A 7,539-nucleotide genomic window follows, 5' to 3' on the forward strand; every position below is an offset into this window, starting at 1 on the left:
GCCTTTTAGTACAGTGCGTCTTATGGTCGTGAAAATACGGTAGGTCCATAGAAGGTGCCATCACCACCACCCTTTACACAGCGCTAAGCTATTTAGGGAACAGGAAGAGCTTTGTAAGGATGCTCTTGGTCGACTACAGCTCAGCATTCAACACCATAATCCCAGAAATCCTTACCACCAACCTGGACCACCATTAGATCCCTGCAACCTGCTCCTAGATTGAAGACTTCCTCACCAACCAGCCTCAATCAGAGTTTGCCCCCACCCAAATTCAGTAATTACATTACAGTTACAGTGATGGCGTTTCTTCACTTATCTGCACACCTGGCTGATAAAAAGAAAAACTAACAAAAGATCAACATGTGCATTCACACTCCAATGAGCTGATTTCAGTTGGTGTGTGGGAAAAGCAAAATGGTGCAGTATCCTACAGTTTCTGAGTGGAGATATGGACATGGCAGTTTGTCTTGTAATCGGAAGGTTGCCAGTTTGAGCCCCGGCTCAGACAGTCTCGGTCGTTGTGCCCTTGGGCAAGACACTTCACCCCTTGCTTACTGGTGGTGGTCAGAGGGCCTGGTGGCGCCAGTGTCCGGCAGCCTCGTCTCTGTCAGTGCGCCCCACGGCAGTTGTGGCGACAATGTAGCTTGCCATCACCAATGTGTGAATGACTGAATATAGTGTAAAGTGCTTTGGGGTCCTTAGGGACTAAGTAAAGCACTATACAAATATAGGCCATTTACATTACTTTGATTTTATTGCACAAAATAACCATAGTAAAATGATTAAGTGTAATCTATGTCCAGGACAGAAAACTTTCCAGCAGAACTTTGGCTTGTTGCAAACATATGCAGAGACAGCATGCTAATGCTAATCTAGCCAAGAACCCAGAGTAATGATAAAGCCGAGTGTATGTAGAATCTAGTCCAGCAAGCCAGAGCCTGATTGTGACAGGTAAGACAGATGACAACATTGTGTTCTTATGTAAATAGTAAATGACAGATTGCATGTGTGTCCTCATTAGGATAAGAATTTGTGTTGGTGTGTGGGACTGTGACCTGAGGGTTCTTATTGTTATGGTACTGATGATGCTTGTGATGTGCTTCAGATCATTTTACAGAGTAATGATAAAATAATGTAGCAAGTAGTGTAAGTAATTATGAGCAATTTATAATATGTTACTTTTTTAAATTAACAATCTGGTGAGTGTTTATCAGGTTTAAACTGTGACAGAAGAAGGTTACTGACCTTGGTTTGTTGTGCAGCTCAGCAGTGAGATCAGAACTAAAGAGAAATGACACTCAGGTTGATTTGAAGTGAACATAAAGAACAACTCCACACAAACAGCTGACAAACACACAAATGGTCCTCTCTCTTGATGATATGCTGCCTATTAAACAAAAAAGACTTAATATTCACAAAAATCTGATAGAATTATTTTTATTTTTATTATTTATTTTATTCACACAATCTGAATTTATGATTCTTCTCTATCTCAGTTTCAGGTTTTTATGCCAAAAGCAGCACTTAAATTGATCATTGTGATCATGTGCAAATGAATGATTTTGATCTTTTCACTGCCTGCTGTGTTTCCTCGACTCCTGAGCAAAGATAAAGAGTCAGTTCAGACCTGCAGTTGGTCCTCGTGGTGTTTGAACTTGAATTCAGCCTGATTTGTTTTTCATGTCTTCTCCTCCATCATCAGTTATCAGGAGAGCAGACAGTCAAAGTACAAGAATTCAAACAAACACAGAGATTCTACTTACAGAGCAGACACAGCACAGATGTTTCCTTCATCGTCCTTCTCACTCATTTGAGCTTTTTTTCATTTCTGTCACTGACACCAAGTAAAGCCCGCCCCCTTCCTCTGAGTCTGTGGTTCTTCTGTTCTCCTTACTATTCTAAACAGTGGTTGGGCACTCATTTTTTCACTGTGTAAAGATACAAGTGATCAGATTTTTAAAAAACTATAACAATAAACACACAGAAATGTGTTTTCCACTTTAAGTGATTAAAACAAAGGATGGTGCACTGTTGTTCTAAACACAATGGATTACGACACAAAGATTACCACACTTCTCGGTGACAACAATACCTATGAAGCCTTAAAACAAGTCCCCACAAGCAGCTACAAAGAGAAACTCACGTGCCTTCAAGAACTTGAAAATGAAAACATATACCCAGGGGATGCCATACCCAGTATTTACGGACTTCCTAAGATTCACAAAGAAGGGGTCCCACTCAGACCCATTGTTAACAGCATAAACTCGGCCACTTACAACATCTCTAAACATCTTGCTGCCATCCTAGCATCCCTGGTGGGGAACACCCAACATCACATCAAAAACTCACCCAACTTCATCGACAAGGTCCAGAAACTATGGTGTCCTTTGATGTAGTCTTTCTCTTCACTTGTATACCCACCACGGAGGCAGTGGAGACTGTCAGAAAATGACTACAAGAAGACAGCTCCTTGTAAGACAGAACCAACTTCACCCCCAATCAGATTTGCACACTGTTAGACCTCTGCCTTACCACTACATATTTCAAATACAACAAGGGTTTCTACAGACAAAAAACATGGATGTGCCATGGGCTCCCCAGTGTCAACTATTGTGGCCAACCTTTACGTGGAAGAAGTGGAAGGAAAGGCTCTTTTAAAGGGATATTTCTATATTTGTTTTTGTTTTTAGAAGGACTGGGTCAATATTAAGTTGGGGTAAGTCCTCCATGTCTTGGCTTAGCCTAATCCCGAGATACTGCATCCCTCTAGGTACCTGTGATGGACCGAGCAGTGAAGGAAACTTAGGCACAGGTTAAAGTCCAAAAAAATGATTTTTTTATTTAACCCAAAAAACATAATTGGTTAACTCATGCAAAAAGAATCAAAATCTTGGGCCCATAAAAGAGGTCAAAATAACAAAACTCTACTCAAAGTTGACAACACACTGATAACTCAAACAAACTGACCTAACTTAATGAGACAAAGGGGAAACTTAAATAGTGGCTGATCAGCCCACAAAAACAGGAGAAGGGGTAAAACACACAAAACCTAACTAAACCAAACATAATGAACTCCAATTCCCCCCCATGGTCCTGAGTTATGGCATGAACCAATTTGTAGTCTTCCTTTAAAGCTCGCTCCGCCCCTTTTCCACCTCTTGGCTCCTTAATCAAGGGACTGGAACAGCTGCAACAGCAGGTAACTGCCAAATGAATTAATTAAATACACCATTAAATAATTAATTAAATGTGGCAATAATTAATTAAAATTGGAATTAATTAATTAAATAAATAGTTATGACACATGTAATTAATTAATTATTGACACATTTAATTAATTATTTATGTATTCACATTTTAATTAATTATTGACACATTTAATTAATTATTTAATGGTGTATTTAATTACCGTATTTCCCGGACTACAAAGCGCACCTGAATATTAGCCGCACAAGCTAAAATCAGGGGAAAATCCTGTTTTGTACATACATTAGCCGCACCTGACTAAAAGCCGCAGGTGTTTCAATGTTGACTTATCATATGTAAGAGAATATGCACAAAGCGAATTGTCAGGAAAGAGATGGCTGTTTGGAGACACACCCCTTTTATTAATATTTTGAAAAACAAGTTATGGGTACATATTTGCACATGTAGTACATAACAGTAACCTATAGCACACCAGAAAAATAGATTCGGACTACCTTTTAGGCTCAGGTGCAGTGACACGGCTTTAACAAGAAGAAAAGTCAGTCATTCACCACCATCTTTCTCTTCTTCCTGCGCACTAAAACCACCAAAGTCCTCTTCTCCAGTGTCGGAAACGAACAGGCTCAGGATGGCTTCGTCATCCACTCTCAGCTTCTTTCCTTCGTTGTCACTTTCAAAACCAAAGAAATCCTCGTTGTCAGTGTCAGAGTCGAACACCCTCAGAAGGGCCGTGGCGGTGTCCTCCTCTCCATCATGCAGCAGTCCAGCCCTTCAAAATCCGTTGGTGATCGTGGATGTTTTCACACTTTTCCACGCTGTCAGAATCCACCGGTGGAGTTGGGCATAACTTGCTTTTCGCAAGTTTATCGCCGCTCATCATCCACGCCTCCCGCATGAACGCGTAGCGCTACTTTGAAGTTTGTTTTTCGCGCTACTTCGTACGGCACTACGTTGCCTGGCGGACGGACATGTGACTAACATACCACTCTTGAACCCCGATCCTTCCGCCAGGCAACGTAGTGCCGTACAACAGCGGAACAAACAAAACAAATCGTCTTACGATATGACAAAAATCATGGACAATCCATAGAAAAGCCGCACCTGACTAAAAGCCGCAGGGTTCAAAGCTTGTGCAAAAAGTAGCGGCTTATAGCCCGACAATTACGGTAATTCATTATGGCAGTCCTGGCGTTCCATAGCATAGTGGGGATAGTGGCATTATTTCAGACTTTCCCCAGTTAATAGTATAACCTGACACCTCAGAGAATGCCTTTATGGTGTCCATTAAATGCGGCATTGATAAAAGTGGGTCTGTTATAATGGCAAGAATATCATCAGGGTTTGTGTTCCTGCTGTCCACCTATGATGCCTTTAATCTCCTTGTTTGATCTGATACTCACTGCCAGTGTTGGTCAAGTTACTTGAAAAAAGTAATCAGTAACTAATTACTGATCACTTCCCCAAAAAAGTTACTTTACTGATTACTTATTTTCAAAAGTAATTAATTACTTAGTTACTTTTTAAAAAAACGATTTACAACCTGAATAGGTGATAAAGCGATAGATCTTTCAGCCCAATTCTACTTTTTCTGCATAATCCATCATACAAAATGTAATCAAATGGAAAAGTCTCTTTTTAAAACCTGTTTTATTTGTTTCAATCTTTTAACTTTATGCATCAAGCAAAAATTTTATATGCAACATTCACTGACTGGAAGAAATTTGTTTAATATTTAAACCTATTTTCTGCACATTCCAGCACATTTTTTTTTGTTTACACTCAGTCTTTCAAATAGATGCAAGTAAAACACAGCAGAAAATAAATAAAGTCAAAAACTAGCGGTCCTGTTGCTCTATTTTCATCTGTAAAGCAGGAGTGGGTTAGGCGGAGGTTTGCTCTGGTGCAGTGTGCTGCAGCGGTCAGTGGAAGAATCCATGAGTTTCTCTGTGAATTTCCCATTGCGTGGTAGCGCACTCGGTGCTTGCTTGGAAGTTTAGGGGTTTTTTTCACTGTAAAAAGAAGTTTTCTTCCCACGCACAACGGACGCTAATGATTTTGTCACTTTTTACGGAATCAAACTCAAAATAAGGTCAGTACTTCCACGCTTTAAACGCTGCACGCTCATACTCTCTCCACACTCGATATATTATCCATTGTTGATCTGCACACAGCTGTTGTCATGAATGTCGCACTCGCTTACGTCACTGACGTGAGACATTTTCTCAAAAAAAAAAAAAAAAAATCACGGTTTTAGTAACGCAGCGTTCCTATGGGAAAGTAACGGTAATCTAATTATCATTTTTGCAATAGTAATTCCGTTACTTGAAAAAAGTAATCGGATTACAGTAACGCGTTACTGCCCATCGCTGCTCACTGCCAATGTTTCTATAAAAATTAAGAACAAATGTCGGCTTAAAGAACAGCCCTGACGAGCTCCATGTGACAAACTAAAGAAGGTTGAAACCATACCATTTGATATTACTGCCGCCTTTGGTTCTTTGTATAGGACTTTAACCCAGTTTAGAAAGTGTGGACCAAACCCAAAGATTGAAAAAAGAAAGCTCCATTCAACTTTGTCAAAAGCCTTCTCCGCATCTAAGGAGAAAGCTGCTACTGGAGTATCTTTAGACTGGCTCAGCCACATCAAATGGAGTAGCTTTCGAATGTTATCTGAGGAAGAACGTGTTTTCATAAATCCAGTCTGATTTGGATGTATGATGACACCCAGAACCCGCTGTAACCTTAAGGCTAGAACTTTTTTAAGTATTTTGCGGTCCAAATTCAATAGGCTTATTGGTCTGTAATTTGATGGATCTGTATTGTCTTTATCTTCTTTTTTTTGGTATTAGTGATATCAGTGCCTCATTAAATGTAGCTGGGATCTGCCCATTTTCAAAAGCTTCTTTATAACACTTTTTGTAGGACTGGAGCAAGAATATCAATAAATGTTTTATAATACTCAGCTGGTAGGTCATCATTACCCGGTGATTTCCCCGTTTTCATCAAAGTTACTGCCTTTCTGATTTCTGCCTCAGTAATCGGACCCTCGAGCCATTCCATTTGATCCCGTTGCAGTTTGGGGAGGTCCAGTTTAGACAGAAAAAGGTCTTCACCTGTTTGATTTCATGAAGATCCCATTTATTTCTCTAATTGATGTGACCAAATTATTTTCATGTTTAATAGCTGGAATGAAGTTTAAGAAGTCCTGTTTCTTAACCTGTCTTGCTAATACTTTACCTGTCTTTTCACCACCTTCATAAAATGTAGTAATCAGGCAAAGCATAGAATATGCAACTTTTTTGTTGTACATCTCCTTCAATTGAAATTTTATTCCACATATATCCCTATATAATTGCTCTGTGTAAACCCTGAAAGCAGGTTCTTTATATTTGATTTCTTTTTTCAATATTTGGATTTTATTTAAACTTTCTTTCTTCTTTTTAGAAGCATATGCTATTAGCGTCCCCCGAATGTATGCCTTAGAAGCTTCCCACACTGTTTCTATATGTTTGGTGCTTCCAATATTAATTTTGAAGAAATATTTGAGGTCTTCCTCAAGTAAGGTCTGAAAAGGCTTATCTAATAGTGATGTGCGAATCATGAACGAATCATTCAATACTCGAAAAAATCCTGAGTAGACACTCACATCAAGACAATAGCTCCTTGGTTCTCAGTAGCATCATTCTGTTAACATGCTAACGGCACATTTGAGCTACTCACCCCCTCCCTTCCTGTGCTGAATCGTAACGCGAACAAATCACTCAGGACTCACTTTCACTACCCCGATCCGTACCAAAATCCCAAGCAGTACCACGCATGCGCAAATCTTACGTCACTTCCTCTTAGCTAACATTGCGACAATTAATATATTTGAATGACACGGTTAGCGCCCAGTTAGCATTTCTCAACAGCTCTGCCTCCTTTTCGACTGCCTGGGACATTTAAAGAATGGATAATCCGTATACAAACAAATTCATGCTTTTCTTCTAAACACAGAGCGTCTCCCGATTGAACAACAGCGCCGTAAAATAAGACGAACGGCACCTAATTACAGACTTAATAAAACTGACTTGGTAATATGTCACATTAAGATTCATCAGCTAGATGAAGTGTTTACTGACAATTGACAGTGATAGCGGACATCATCATCACTATTCCAATCAATCCTCTCCACACAGACAAGCATAAACACACTCGACTATCACTAAATCAAATTTAACGCATACACAAACACCATTTGTAATAACGCTAGTTCAGCGTACAATAGGGTTCATTCACTGGTCAGCAAGTGGCGGTATCCTCGTACCCTGGGGAGTAAACTGCCATTAAACG

This window comes from Haplochromis burtoni, unplaced genomic scaffold, assembly GCF_018398535.1.
Source record: "Haplochromis burtoni strain Fernald_Lab_line unplaced genomic scaffold, NCSU_Asbu1 Contig_1242, whole genome shotgun sequence".
NCBI classification, from domain to species: Eukaryota; Metazoa; Chordata; class Actinopteri; order Cichliformes; family Cichlidae; genus Haplochromis; species Haplochromis burtoni.